General features: G+C 40.1%; 1 pseudogene; it reads left to right on the plus strand.

Moving 5' to 3' along the window:
• The first annotated feature begins 15,364 nt into the window (after window positions 1-15,364).
• On the plus strand, window positions 15,365-15,483 carry LOC125997851 (uncharacterized; annotated as a pseudogene).
• The last annotated feature ends 389 nt before the right edge of the window (window positions 15,484-15,872 follow it).

The raw sequence follows: 15,872 nt of genomic DNA on the forward strand, positions 1-15,872 counted from the left end.
CACTTAAATATAACTGTGAAAGACTTGTAACCCACATTGGTCTCAATAAAAACTATATAAAATAAAAGAACATCTGGAATAATAATACTTCCCAACTCTCTTTGCGAGCTATAATGCAAGGCAGAGAATGATCTCTTAGCAAATTTTGGACCAAAGGGTCAAAGGTCAGTGGAAAATTCACTGCCAATTATCCTTGAGAGACTTAGCTGATCTTTGTCTTTTCTTTCCTTATTAGTCATAAATCCATTCATTTACTAATCATTGATTGAATAACTTGGAATGAAGCAAAGAGTAAATGGATCAGTGTCCTTAAGATTAATAGGTGATTCTGACAACTATACCTGTCAGGGCAATACTGTATGAAAATTCAGGTGTGAAGGAGAACTTGGAGACAATTAAATTTAATGAAAAATCTGTAATATGAATGAATAGATATTAACTAAGATGAAGGGTGAGGAGAGGTGAATATTCCAAGCCAAAAGAACATCATTATATAAAGACATAAAAAAGAAAGTCTGGAATTTAGGGAAATTTTAAACTGTTTAATAGCACTGAAAAAATAAGTCAGAAGTGGCTGGAGAGAGGAGGCTAATAAGATAAAATATTGATTTTGTTAAGAAACTTGGAATTTTTCTAATGACAATGGACAGCTAGACAGAAAGAAAATCTTGACTTAAATGAGGATAAAAGGAACATAGAAAAGCTCATCACCCATTATCATAAGTAAAGCATTATTGAAATGTAACAATACTCATATATCATATAATAATAGGCTAGATTGTTTTCTAGGTATCAAGTGCAGAGTTGAGTAGCTGACCATCTGGTCCACAGAGCCTGAAATAGTTACCATCTGGCCTGTAAAAATGTCTGCTGATCCTAAGAAGACTATTGCAGAAAATTATGCAGTAATGTTCAATAAAAAACAGTGACCAACTTTGGGAAGATGTTTAGATGATTAGAATGACAGACCTGTTGAATTTGTGCCAGATTGGCAAGGACTCTAAAGAATCCATGACCCAGATATTAGTTGCAGTCATTACTTTTGTAACTAGGTAAGACTGGTTCACTCTCTAGTATACAACTCTTACATACAGTATAATACCTCTTAAAGTGTTTTGCCAGTATTCCAGACAGCTTTAGCATTAAGTCAGGCCTTGCCTCTACTTATGTTGTCAGTTTATGAGCTACCTCATAGTTCTGGTTGTGCTCTTCCTCTCTGCTTTTTGATCTAGCAGTGGAACTAGGCCCCATAATTCTTCCCTTACCCAACAGATCTCCCACTTACGTTGTGTGTACTACACAGTGTGAGTAGTTTTGGAAAGTTGGGGGGCTGTAGAAATACCACTGAAAATTTGAAAATGTGAAAAGAGCCAAAGAAATGCAATAAACTAGATTATAATGTGCCTTAAAATATTGTGTTTTTTCAGTTTCTTCTATCCTTTTTTATTTAACTACCATTTATTCCTAAAGACTAGGAGGTGTTTTTCTCAAAAGTATTCTGAAAAAAAAAAAGTTGAGAAAATTAGTTTAACTTGGGGCCGGAGAGATAGCATGGAGGTAGGGCATTTGCCTTTCATGCAGGAGGTCATCGGTTCAAATCTCGGCATCCCATATGGTCCCCCGTGCCTGCCAGGAGCAATTTCTGAGCCTGGAGCCAGGAATAACTCCTGAGCACTGCCAGGTGTGACCCAAAAACCACAAAAAAAAAATTAGTTTAACTTTTCAGGTGTCTTGGAACCAGGCTAGGGTTCTGATGAAAACCCGGTAAGGTTTTAGATCAGACAAGGTCATGTTCTTGAGTAACTTGATTCACCTATTTGAAATAGACAGGCAAGTAAATAGGTCAAAGAGGAATAGACAATGACTTAGGAAAACACAGATCACTTCTACTAGATAGTGCAACTATAAAAACGAAGGCAAGTGGTGTCAGATTTAAAGAAGAGAGACTAGGAATAAAGAATAAAGGAAATCAATCAAAAGAACTATATTTTAGGGGGCTGAATGATAACACAGTGGCAGGGCATTTGCCTTGCATGTGACCAACCCGGGTTCGATCCCTGGCATCCCATACAGTCCCCTGAGCCTGCCAGGAGCCTGAGCAACTCTGGGTGTGGCCCAAATACCCCCCCAAAACTATATTTTAGATTATTGATTGCTTGTAATAGGAGATTGCCTTTTATTACAAGTAACAGTTAGGTACTAAACACACAATATACCTACAATAGATACTTAAAAAATAATGCCATTCCTAAATCTTATTTTTTTTGCTCCATTGAGTTTTTCATTTGTATACAAAGCAATTTACTATACATGAACACTTCAAGCAGCATTGGTCTTATTTCTAAAAAAAAAAAAAACTGAAGGAAAACAAAGTTAATATGTATACTTAACACACTCTTCCTTAAAAAGACCTGCTTTAGGGGCCGGGTGGTGGCGCTAAAGGTAAGGTGCCTGCCTTGCCTGCGCTAGCCTTGGACGGACCGCGGTTCGATCCCCTGGTGTCCCATATGGTCCCCCAAGCCAGGAGCAACTTCTGAGCACATAGCCAGGAGTAACCCCTGAGCGTTACCGGGTGTGGCCCAAAAACCAAAAAAAAAAAAAAAAAAGACCTGCTTTAGGTCTTTATATTACAACAAAAATGATCATTAACTATCTCTTACCAGGGCCACCACCATCATTTATTGAATGTGTAACTAGACCTGAAGTAGAGGAGCAGGCACTTAGCTAGTTCCATTAATTGAAACTTAGGATCCAGTATCTGAAAAACCAATGAGTTTTGTATTAAAGGACTTCATTATGCACAAATCACAAGTCAAGCAAATATTGAGTCCCAGACTTTACCAATCAGGCCCATCCCCTTTAGGAGGAAAACGTCCCGAATCTTGATAAGGAACTTCCTTTTATGCTCTAAATCTACAACTCACAACTTTTTTTTATGCCTTTTACAATGATTGGCTAGATCCAGGGTATATTGCTCACATATTCTTGGGAACTGTCAGGCCACCAGTTTCTTCCTTCTTTTTGATGAATAGGCACTACTTTCAGAATATTGTTGGGAGGTTCAAAATTTGGTTGGGAAGTAAGTGCTAGGCCAACTCACTCTGCCTTACACAATGCCTCATTCTGGAGAGGGGAGGGTTTTAAAACATGGTTGGGGGGTGACTGACTGCTCAGTGTATAAAATGGCTGATATCTTAAGATGGAGGAACTTATGCTAAGTTCTAATTCAGGGTGGCCTTACACTCCCCCGCTTTTCTTATTCCTAGTCAAAACCTTGACTCATCTACACATAGAGGATATGCTAAATCTTAAATCAGGGTGGCCTTACACTCCCCCTTTTCTTTTTTTTAAATCTTTTTTGGGGGGGCACACCAGTTTGATGCTCAGGGGTTACTCCTGGCTAAGTGCTCAGAAATTGCCCCTGGCTTGGGCGGACCATATGGGAAGCCGGGGGATCGAACCACGGTCCTTCCTTGGCTAGCGCTTGCAAGGCAGACACCTTACCTCTAGTGCCACCTCTCCCCCCCCTTTTCTTTTGTTCCTAGTCAAAATCTTGACTCTTCTATACATAGAGGATTGTATTGGGTGTGCTGGGCTCTAACCACCTTCTTCACATTGTTCTTTACCAACTCTGGAACCTACCATATTTTCCAGCGTATAAGACGACTTTTGAAACAAAAAAAAAGTCAACTAAAAATCGGGTTGTGGGGGCCGGGCGGTGGCGCTAAAGGTAAGGTGCCTGCCTTGCCTGCGCTAGCCTTGGACGGACCGCGGTTCGATCCCCCAGTGTCCCATATGGTCCCCCAAGCCAGGAGCAACTTCTGAGCGCATAGCCAGGAGTAACCCCTGAGCATTACCGGTGTGACCCAAAAACCAAAAAAAAAAAAAAAAATCGGGGGTTGTCTTATATGCCAAGTATATCCCGAAAAATGTTTCAATATACCGCTAAATGAAAATTGTCTGAATATTGCCATAAAACGAATTTTCCAACTCGATCCTGCACCAATCACTGCTAGGCTGCTCGGACCGCCTCTCTAACTCAGCCAATCCAAGCAGGCTTTTTATGCATACAAAATTATACAGTGTTCTGGACCGAATCTAGACTGTAAAAAGCCTGCTCAGATTGGCCAGAGTCAGAGAGGAAGTCTAATACAATAGAACCTTTGAACCTTTGCTTGTTGTGATTGGCTCACTGTGGTACATACAGTTGTAGCACAGGAACGTCCTGTATGATACAGTGAATATAGGCCTAAACCTATGTTTTAACTGCAAAATTAGGGGGTCGTCTTATATGACGGCAAATACGGCACATAAGAGCCATAGCTGGCAATGGTCTTCTCAGTAGGGCCCACAAACAAAAATGGGGGTGGTATTCATTCCCTGTCCCCTACCCCACCAGTGCCAAAAGTGTCCACAATCTCACCCATTTTACTCCTTCCACTTCAGTCTTAGCTTTAGACTAAAAGCAGATTGAGTGGTCCAGTTCTGGTCCTCAGAGTCCTCTTCCTCTGGTGCCTTCTTCAGGTGGGATGTCTGTATTCAAGTACAGATTCCATTTACCTTTACTGCAGTAGGAGTGACAAGAATGACCATGTATGGTCCTTTCCACTGAGGTTCCCAGGATCCAGCCTGGTTTTTGTGTACCCACACATAGTCTCTGGGGCTGAAGTTGTGGGGAAGTACTGGCTTGTTTTCCTGCACAGAAGAAGCCACGTGGACTTTTGACAGGATCACCTGTCATGCCTGTAAGGACTGGAGAGCAGTCTGATCAGACATTTCTATTAAGACATCTTCTGTACCCATGGGCCAAGGGGTGAGTGGTTTCCATACAATATCTCAAAGGCAGTGAACCCATTTAAATAAGAGAAACACCATGCCCTTAAAAAGGGCAAACGGAAGGAGATTAACCCACTGGCCACCAGTCTCTAAGGTCAATTTGGTTAAGTCATTTAGGGTCTGATTCATTCTCTACTTGTCCCGATCTCTGGTATTGATAGGCACATTGCAGTGTAATTTCCAATTGGTACCAATTCCTTTGCAATTTGAGTGCCTTTGCTCTTAATCTTCTGGCAGCTTTCTTGCTGGCCTTCCTGTTTCATAGTTTTTCTAGAGATTTCACCACCTTACAAGTCATTAATGTGAATGGGGGCAAAGGTCCATCATCTGTAACTTCTTAGGGCTGGCCAAAGGATGGAAGACTCTACCTACATAAAGAGTAATTTCTTATGCTGCCTTAGTTTTTAAAGGAGGTTGTGGCACTGGACTGATTTGGGTTTGAAGTTGTTACCATCTGAAAAAGATTAGATCAGTTAAGCAGAGGAATAAAATGATCAGAAATAAAATGATCATTTACAAAGATCAGACCCCTGAGCAGTAAATAGTCCTATTGTTGAGAGAATAGAACCGTTTAGATACTTTCTTTATAATATAGACTTATGTTAAGTCATAATTCAGGGTAGCCTTAAAAAACCTTTTAATGACCCTATTATTATATTTATTTTATTGATGAGGAGATTCTGGCTCAAAGACATCCACTCTCCATAGGTCATGGTAAGTGATAGATTGTCTAACTACAACACACTTTATTTGGGGGGGATTGGGTCACACCCGGCAGTACTCAGGGGTTACTCCTGGCTTTATACTCAGAAATCCTCCTGGCAGGCTTGGGAGACCATATGGGATGCTGGGATTTGAACCACCGTCCTTCTGCATGTAAGGCAAACACCCTATCTCCATGTTATCTCTCCTGCCCACTTTATTTTAATCAAACTGGCCTTGCTGTTTCAAAACTGGTTGCTTTGCAAATAGTTTGATTTAATTCCTTTGTTTAAAATAGTTATTGTTTTATTATGACCTCCTGCATGGACCCTAACATTTATCCTTACGTTAGTGATTTCATCTTCATTAATTTTTCCTTAAAACTTAAGTTTCTGGGGGCCGGGCGGTGGCGCTAAAGGTAAGGTGCCTGCCTTGCCTGTGCTAGCCTTGGACGGACTGCGGTTCGATCCCCCGGTGTCCCATATGGTCCCCCAAGCCAGGAGCAACTTCTGAGCACATAGCCAGGAGTAACCCCTGAGCGTTACCGGGTGTGGCCCAAAAACAAAAAAATAAAAAACAAAAAAAAAAAACAACAAAAAACTTAAGTTTCTGGCTGCTCCACTTCGCTTTGCAGCCATGAACATCATTTAGCCAATGAATACAACCACAACACGTAGAAAAACCCACAATACAAGTGTGACAATAGGGAAACAACGTAGGCCTGCGCCAGACATAGAGAATGATGATGGCAACTCTGATGACTTCAACATGACCAACCAACTAGTCAGTCTCTCAGATAAGGAGTTTAGAGTTGCAATATGGAAGATGTTCAAAGAACTCAAAGAAAGTATAGAAGAGAACACTAATAAGAATCAAGAGAATATGAAGATAGAAATCAGAAAACTCCAAACTGAAATTTGAGGTCAAATATCAGGTCTGAAAAACTCAGTAGATGAATTAAAGAAAAACATTATTGAGCTTTCCATGGGTTAACAGCAGCTGAGGATAGAATTAGTACACTGGAAGATGAGATGAATAACAACTCGATACAGCAGGAGAGATTGGAAAAAGAAACTTAAAGCAAATGATCAAACAATGGAAAAATTACTCAATGAATGGGAACAGATGAAAATAGAAGTATATGATAAGCTCAACAGAAACAACTTAAGAATCATTGGAGTCCCAGAGACCCAGGAAGAAAATCTCCAGGAAGAATCAACGGTCAAGAACATCATTAAAGAGAAACTACGAGAGCTAAAGAATACATGCAATCAAATCCTGCATGCCTGAAGAGTACCAACTAAAAGAGACCCCAGAAAAAACACCCCAAGACACATCCTACTCACAATGATGAATCCCACAGATAAAGAATTCTGAAAGCAGCAAGATTGAAAAGAGAAATTACATTCAAAGGAACATCCTTGAGATTTACAGCAGACCTGTCACCGGAGACACTCAAGGCCAAAGGCAGTGGTGGGACGTAGTGACAAAACTCAATGAAATAAATGCTTCGCCTAGAATACTGCACCCAGCAAAACTCACTTTCATGTTTGAAGGAATAATACATGGTTTCACAGACAAACAACAGCTCAGAAACTTTATGGACTCAAAACCATTCTTAAAAGAAAAACTGAATGGCCTACTTTAAGACAAGACTGACCAACAGTCACACCAAACTTCGATATAAGGATGGCACTAACTCCCAGAACATTCTTTCTCTCAATGTCAATGGACTAAATGCACCAGTTAAGAGACACAGAGTGGCTAAATGGATCAAAAACTCAATCCAACCTTCTGCTGCCTACAAGAAACACACCTGAATAGTCAGAACAAACATAGACTCAAAATAAAAGGCTGGAGGAAAATCATCCAAGCAAACAACACCCATAAAAAAGCTGGAGTGGCCATACTAATATTAGGTGATGCAAACTTTATACTTAGGAAAGTTGTAAGGGACAAAGATGGACATTTTGTATTAATCAAGGGATACGTATAGCAGGAAGAAATCACTCTCCTAAACATATATGCACCAAATGAGGGGCCAGCAAAATATTTAATAAAATTGTTGACAAATCTGAAAAATAATATCAATAACAACACAATAATTGTGGGAGACCTTAACATGGCATTGTCAGCACTTGACAGGTCAACCAGACTGAAAACCAAAAAGAATATACTAGACCTGAAAAGAGAAATAGAAGAAAGAGGCCTAGTAGATATATACAGGACATTCCACCCCCAGAAGCCTGGATACATATTCTTCTCTAATGTACATGGGACATTCTTCAGGATTGACACATGCTAGCACATAAAACGTACCTCCATAATATCAAGAGGATAGAAATTTTGCAGGCTACCTTCGCTGACCACAAGGCCCTGAAATTATATGTGAACTACAAAGGGACACAGAAAAAAAACTTTAATACCTGGAAGTTAAACAGCCTAATACTGAATAAACAGCGGGTCCGAGATGAAATCAAAAAGGAAATCAAAACCTTCCTGAAAACAAATGACAATGGAGACACAAACTATCAGAACCTATGGGACACAGCAAAAGCGGTACTGAGAGGAAAATTTATAACTTTGCAAGCACACATCAGGAAAGAAGAAGGGGCATACCTGAATCGCTTAATGACGCAGCTCATAGAATTAGAAAGTACTCAACAAAAGGACCCAAAAATAGGGAGAGAGAAGGAAATAACAAAGTTGAGAGCAGAAATCAATGAAGTGGAAACCCGAAAAAAATCCAAAAGATCAACAAAAGCTGAAGTTGGTTCTTTGAAAAAATAAACAAGATTGATAGACCACTGGCAAAACTAACAAAGAAAGAGAGAGAAACTTGATAACTCGTAAGAGGAATGAAAAAGGAGAGATCACTACTGATATGGTAGAGATACAAAGGGTAATCAGAAACTACTTTGAGAAACTCTTTGCCACTAAAAATGAAAACCTGTGGCCCGGAGAGATAGCACAGCGGCGTTTGCCTTGCAAGCAGCCAATCCAGGACCAAAGGTGGTTGGTTCGAATCCCGGTGTCCCATATGGTCCCTCGTGCCTGCCAGGAGCTATTTCTGAGCAGACAGCCAGGAGTAACCCCTGAGCACCGCTGGGTGTGGCCCAAAAACCAAAAAAAAAAAAAAAAAAAAAAAAGAGGATGTAGCATATCTAAACACATCCATTACTATTGAGGAAATTAAGACAGTAATCAAATGTCTGCCCAAAAACAAAAGCCCAGGCCCAGATGGATTTACTAATGAATTCTTTCAAACCTTTCAAGAGGAACTACTATCAATCCTGGCAAGACTCATGAAATTGAAAAAACAGGAACACTTCCAAATAGCTTTTATGAAGCCAACATCACCTTGATACCTAAACCAGACAGAGATGCTACCAAAGAAGAAAATTACAGACCAATATCGCTGATGAATACAGATGTAAAGATCCTCAATAAAATCCTGGCAAATAGGATTTGCTTTGAATCCTATTTGATCATCCACTATGATCAAGTAGGTTTCATCCCAGGAATGCAAGGATGGTTTAACATCCATAAATCTATCAACATAATAACATCAACAACAAGAAAAATAAAAATCACATGATCATATTAATAGATGCAGAGAAAGCATTTGATAAGGTCCAACACCCACTCTTGATCAAAACTCTCAACAAGATGGGAATGGAAGGAACCTTTCTTAATATAGTTAAGGCCATCTACCACAAGCCAGAGGCAAATATTGTCCTCAATGGAGAAAAACTGAAAGCCTTTCCTCTAAATTCTGGCACAAGACAAGGCTGTCCTCTCTCACCACTCCTATGCAACATAGCACTGGAAGTACTTGCTATAGCGATTAGGCAAGAAAAAGATATCAAGGGAATCCAGATAGGAAAGGAAGAAGTCAAGCTCTCGCTGTATGCAGATGACATAATACTCTACCTAGAAAACCCTAAAGTCTCTACCAAAAAGCTTCTAGAAACAATAGACTCATATAGCAAGGTGGCAGGCTACAAAATTAACACACAAAATTCAATGGCCTTTCTATACACCAATAGTAATAAGGAAGAAATGGAAATTAAGACAACAACCCCATTCACAATAGTGCCACACAAACTCAAATGTCTTGCAATCAACTTGACTAAAAATGTGAAGGACGTATATAAAGAAAACTATAAAACTCTGCTCCAAGAAATAAGAGAGGACATGCAGAAATGGAAGCACATACCCTGCTCATGGATTGGCAGGATCAACATCATTAAAATGGTAATACTCCCCAAAGCATTATACAGATTTAATGTGATCCCTCTAAAGATACCCATGACATTCTTCAAAGAAGTGGATTAGGCACTTTTGACATTCATTTGGAACAATAAACACCCTAGAATAGCTAAAGCAATCATTGTGAAAAAGAATATGGGAGGAATTACCTTCCCCAACTTTAAACTGTACTACAAAGCAATAGTTATCAAAACAGCATGGTATTGGAATAAAGACAGGCCCTCAGATCAGTGGAATAGGCTTGAATACTCAGAGAATGTTCCCCAGACATACAATCACCTAATTTTTGATAAAGGAGCAAGAAATCCTAAATGGAGCAAAGAAAGCCTCTTCAACAAGTGGTGTTGGCACAACTGGCTAGCCACTTGCAAAAAAATTGAACTTAGACCCCCAACTAACATCATGTACAAAGGTTAAATCCAAATGGATGAAAGACCTCAGTATCAGACCTGACACCATAAGATATATAGAACAGGGGCCAGAGGGATAGCATGGAGGTAAGGCTTTTGCCTTTCATGCAGGTCATCGGTTTGAATCCTGGCGTCCCATGTGGTCCCCCGAGCCTGCCAGAAGCGATTTCTGAGCATGAAGCCAGGAGTAACCCCTGAGCGCTGCTGGGTGTGACCCAAAAACCAAAAAAAAAAAAAAAAAAAAAAAAAAGATATATAGAACAACATGTAGGTAAAACACTCCAGGACATTGAGACTAAAGGCATCTTCAAGGAGGAAACTGCACTTTTCAAGCAAGTGAAAGCAGAGATTAACAGATGGGAATATATTAAACTGAGAAGCTTCTGCACCTCAAAAGAAATAGCACCCAGGATACAAGAGCCCCCCCCCACTGAGTGGGAGAAACTATTCACCCCATACCCATCAGATAAGGGGCTAATCTCCAAAATATACAAGGCACTGACAGAAATTTTAAAAAAAATCTAATCCCATCAAAAAATGGGAGAAGAAATGAACAGACACTTTGACAAAGAAGAAATACAAATGCCAAAAGACACATGAAAAAATGCTCCACATCACTAATCATCAGGGAGATGCAAATCAAAACAACTATGAGGTACCACCTCACACCCCACAGATTGGCACACATCACAAAGAATGAGAACAAGCAGTGTTGGTGGGGATGTGGAGAGAAAGGAACTCTTATCCACTGCTGGTGGGAATGCCGTCTAGTTCAACCTTTATGGAAAGTAATATGGAGATTCCTCCAAAAACTGGAAATCGAGCTCCCATACGATCCAGCTATACCACTCCTAGGAATATACCCTAGGAACACAAAAATACAATACAAAACTCCCTTCCTTACACTTATATTCATTGCAGCACTATTTACCATAACAGATGGCTGTATATATATACCACAGTTTCTTTTCTTTTTCTTTTTTTTTCTTTTTTTTTTTTTTTTTTTGCTTTTTGGGCCACACACGGCGATGCTCAGGGGTTACTCCTGGCTGTCTGCTCAGAAATAGATCCTGGGGCCCGGAGAGATAGCACAGCAGCGTTTGCCTTGCAAGCAGCCGGATTCAGGACCAAAGGTGGTTGGTTCAAATCCCGGTGTCCCATATGGTACCCCGCGCCTGCCAGGAGCTATTTCTGAACAGATAGCCAGGAGTAACCCCTGAGCAACGCCGGGTGTGGCCCAAAAACCAAAAAAAAAAAAAAAAAAAAAAAATAAATAGATCCTGGCAGGCACAGAGGACCATATGGGACACCAGGATTCGAACCAAGCACCTTTGGTCCTGGATCGGCTGCTTGCAAGGCAAGTGCCGCTGTTCTATATCACAGTTGCTTTAGCCACTCATCTGTTGTCAGGCATCTGGGTTGTTTCCAGATTCTGGCTATTGTAAGTAGCATTGTAATGAATATAGATGTGAGAAAGGCATTTTTATATTGTGTTTTTGTGTCCCTAGGTTATATTCCTAGGAGTGGTATAGCTGGATTATATGAGAGCTCAATTTCCAGTGTTTTTTTGAGGAATCTCCATACTGTTTTCCATAAAGGCTAGACTAGACTATATTCCCACCAGCAGTGAATGAGAGTTCCTTTTTGTCCATATCCCTGTCAACACTGATTGTTCTTGTTCTTTTTTTTTCCTTTTTTTGTTAGTTTTTGGGCCACACCCGGTGATGCTCAGGGGTTACTTCTGGCTATGCGCTCAGAAGTTCCTCCTGGCTTGGGGGACCATATGGGACGCTGGGGGATCGAACCACGGTTCGTCCAAGGCTAGCGCCACCGCCCGGCCCCAATTATTCTTGTTCTTTGTCATGTGTGTCACTCTCTGTGACAAGAAATAGTACCTCATCGTTATTTTGATTTATATCTCTTTGATGATTATTGATGTGGAACATTTTTACCTGCCTTTTGGCCATTTGCATTTCTTCTTTGAGGAAGTGTCTATTCATTTCTTCTCTCATATTTTTTGGTGGGTTTAGGTGTTTTTTTTTTTTCATTAAATTTTGTCAGTACCTTGCATTATTAAGACAGCATGGTATTGGAATGAAAACAGACTCTTAGATCAATGGAATAGACTTGAGTATTCAGAGAATGTTCCCCAGACATACAATCAACTAATCTTTAATAAATAGGCTAGAAACACAAAATGGAGCAAGGAAAGCCTCTTCAACAAGTGGCACTGGAACAACTGGTCAGATACATGCAAAAAAGTGAACTCAGACCTCCATCTAACACCACACGCAAAGGTCAAATTCAAATGGATTATAGACCTTGATATCATACTCAAAGCCATAAGGTATATAAAACAACATATAGATAAAACACTCCAGGACAATGAGACTAAAGGCATCTTTAAGGAGGAAACTGCACTCTCTAAACAATTGGAAGTAGAGATAAACAGATGGGACTATATTAAGCTGAGAAGCTTCTGCACCTCACAGAAAATAGTGCCACAGATACAAAAGCCACCCACAGAATGGGAGAAACTATTTCACCCAACACCCATCATATAAGGGGCTAATATATATGATATACAATATACTGACAGAACTTAACATGAATTTTATTTTTAAGCTTTGCCAGGGGTCAAATCTAGGTCTCTTGCATACCAAGCATGTGCTTAGCCTTTTGAGCTATCTCTCTAGCCCCTCATATACTTCTATTTTCCTTATTTTATTTTACATAATTATTAAAATGCTCATCTCAGTTAGCCTGGACTCCTTGAGGAAAGGAAATAGTTTATTACCCACAAAGTCTAGCATGAGCAGAAATTCAACACAGATTGGTTGATTAATTTAAGAAATTCACTCAACAAGCAAGAGAGAGTTTTGGGGCTCAGGGAAGTGGCTCACTAATAAAGCATTTGCCTTCCATGTGTTTGAGTATATGAGCTTATCATCTACACTGCTGCTGAGTGTGGCCCTGGGTTCTATTGTGGTGACTCTTTAGGTAGCAGCCAGGTCTGCTACTCTCCAAGTGAGAATTAGTCAAGTGTGTACTGTGTAGAGCTCATCACATCACAACAGCAAGGATCAGAGAAAGGAAGGGGAAATGCATGATGAGGGTTAAAGGACTAACCATATTTTTCCTACCATAAGACACATCTTTTTTCCCACCAAAAGATGGAGGAAAATGCCTGTGCATCTTATGGAGCGAATGCTGCTTGAAGCCAAAGCCTGGGTGTAGGGGAGGAAAGCATATACTAACCACTTGACATTCACAGTATTAAACCCACTTTATTGTGCTGACATACCACATAGTACGAGCAATCAGGTTAACACATTTTCACCATCACATAGTTTTTGTAAGCAAATGAGTATCATAAATTCTGACTAGCAACGAGGAGTTCTTGGGGTTCCCAGAAAACTAGAAGAGTACTTGAAACTTAAAATCTCTCCACTTGTTAATGACAGTCATAATGATTCTTAATGTCACGTTGACTGCTGTTGAAATATTCTGTTATAATTTATTAAACATATTAGTACATCATTTGCTTAAGAATATTTTTTTTCTTGCTTTCCTCATCAAAAACTATGTGTGCCTTATGGTCAGGTACGTCTTATAGAGTGAAAAATACGTTACAATTCCTGGTCACCCCACCACCAATACTTCCAGTATGGAATGAGGATCAGGGATTGTTAGTTATTCAACACTATCCTATGTGAGTTCCTGGCACTTATTATTTCTTTGTTTCCACACTTGCTCTCTCTATGTAAGTAGTATCTCCATAAAACCTTAACATTTTTTTAAATCAAGGGATTTTTTGGGGGGATAGGGAGGAGTCTTTCAAGCAGTGCCTAGGAGGCTGTGAAGACCCTCTTCTTCATTCTATGCCAATTAGGACTGCAATTTAATACAAAGTTTAAGGGTGCAGTGCTGCTCAGACTCTGAGATACTGGGTATTACTTGGATCACTCCAGTGATGCTTGGAGGGGACCTCCAGGTCACACTTAGAAGTTCTGGAATTTTTCAGGTTTCCACCTGGAGAAATTCGAAAAAACATATAGTACAAGCCTGTAATTTATCCCCAATGCTATCTCTCTAGCCCTGAAACTTTTTTTTTTCTTGTTTTTGGGTCACACCCAGCAGCGCCCAGGGGTTACTCCTGGCTCTATGCTCAGAAATCGCTCCTGGCAGGTTCAGGGCACCATATGGGATGCCAGGATTCGAACCACTGTCCTTCTGCATGCAAGGCAAATGTACTACCTCCATGCTATCTCTCTGGCCCCTGAAACTTTATTTTTTTAGTGTTGGAAGCTTATCAGCACTCAAGGCTCAAATATTAAAACATTCAAAGTAAGAGGTGTGGGGAAATTTTATTTCTTAACAGAAAACCGACACTTAGAGGATACTTTCAAGGTCTTCTGACACATGCCTTTTGTTCTCTCAGCTATTACATTTCTTTCTAGATTATTTGATTGTTTCTGAGATAGTTTAAAACTCAGTATACATGTATCTGGCTCAAATTCTTTTTTTTTTTGTTTTTTGTTTTTGTTTGTTTTTGAGCCACACCTGGTGACGCTCAGGGGTTACTCCTGGCTATGCGTTCAGAAATCGCTCCTGGTTTGGGGGACCATATGGGACAGTACTCAGAGGAACATAGGGGGTGCCGAAGATTGTACCCAAGACAGTCACATGCAAGGCAAACATTCTCTACCCACTGTACTACTGCCTTGGCCCCCAACTAATATAATTTTTAATAGTAAACAAACAAGTAGGGAGAATTGGGTTGAAACAATACTATGAAGAATCTAATAGAAAATAAATTCAATAATGGAAAGATCATCATTATGAGGAAATATACTGCTGGGGGATTGAACTTCGATCTGTCCAGTCAGTCATATGCAAGGCAAATGCCCTACTATGGCGCCACTGCTCCAGCCCCTCAAATTCTATTTTGAACAGGTAAAATCTGCCTGGTTTCTTCTGAAAGGAGCGAAATAAAATCTTTCATCAATATTTTTAGTTTATTATTAAGTATTATATTTTAGGATTCTATGCTTTTGATTGTTTATTTGTTGTTTTTGGCTTTTTAAGTCACCCAACAATGCTCAGAGGCTACTTCTGGCTCTACACTTAGAAATCATTCCTGAGTCTACGGTCATACCACCCTGAATGCGTCCGAACTCAACTGATCTCAGAAGCTAAGCAGGGTAGGGCCTGGTTAGTACTTGGATGGGAGATCGCCTAAAAATACCAGGTGCTATAGGCTTGAAGAAGAAAATTAAAAAAAAAAAAAAAAAAGAAAAGAAATCACTCCTGAGAGCGTCAGGGATGCTGAGGACCATATGGGATGCCAGAGATTAAACCCAGGTTGGCCATTAGGACGGCAAATGCCCTACCCCTTGTGCTATCATTCCAGCCCCAGACATGTATATATATACTATAATTACATTATATAATATTATAATTAACAATAATTATAATATTATTAATAATTTAATTTTTGGGCCACACCCGGTGGTGCTCAGGGGTTACTCCTGGCTGTCTGCTCAGAAATACCTCCTGGCAGGCACGGGGGACCATATGGGACACTGGGATTCGAACCAACCACCTTAGGTCCTGGATCGGCTGCTTGCAAGGCAAACACCGCTGTGCTAT

Source organism: Suncus etruscus, chromosome 19 (assembly GCF_024139225.1).
Source record: "Suncus etruscus isolate mSunEtr1 chromosome 19, mSunEtr1.pri.cur, whole genome shotgun sequence".
Lineage (NCBI taxonomy): Eukaryota > Metazoa > Chordata > Mammalia > Eulipotyphla > Soricidae > Suncus > Suncus etruscus.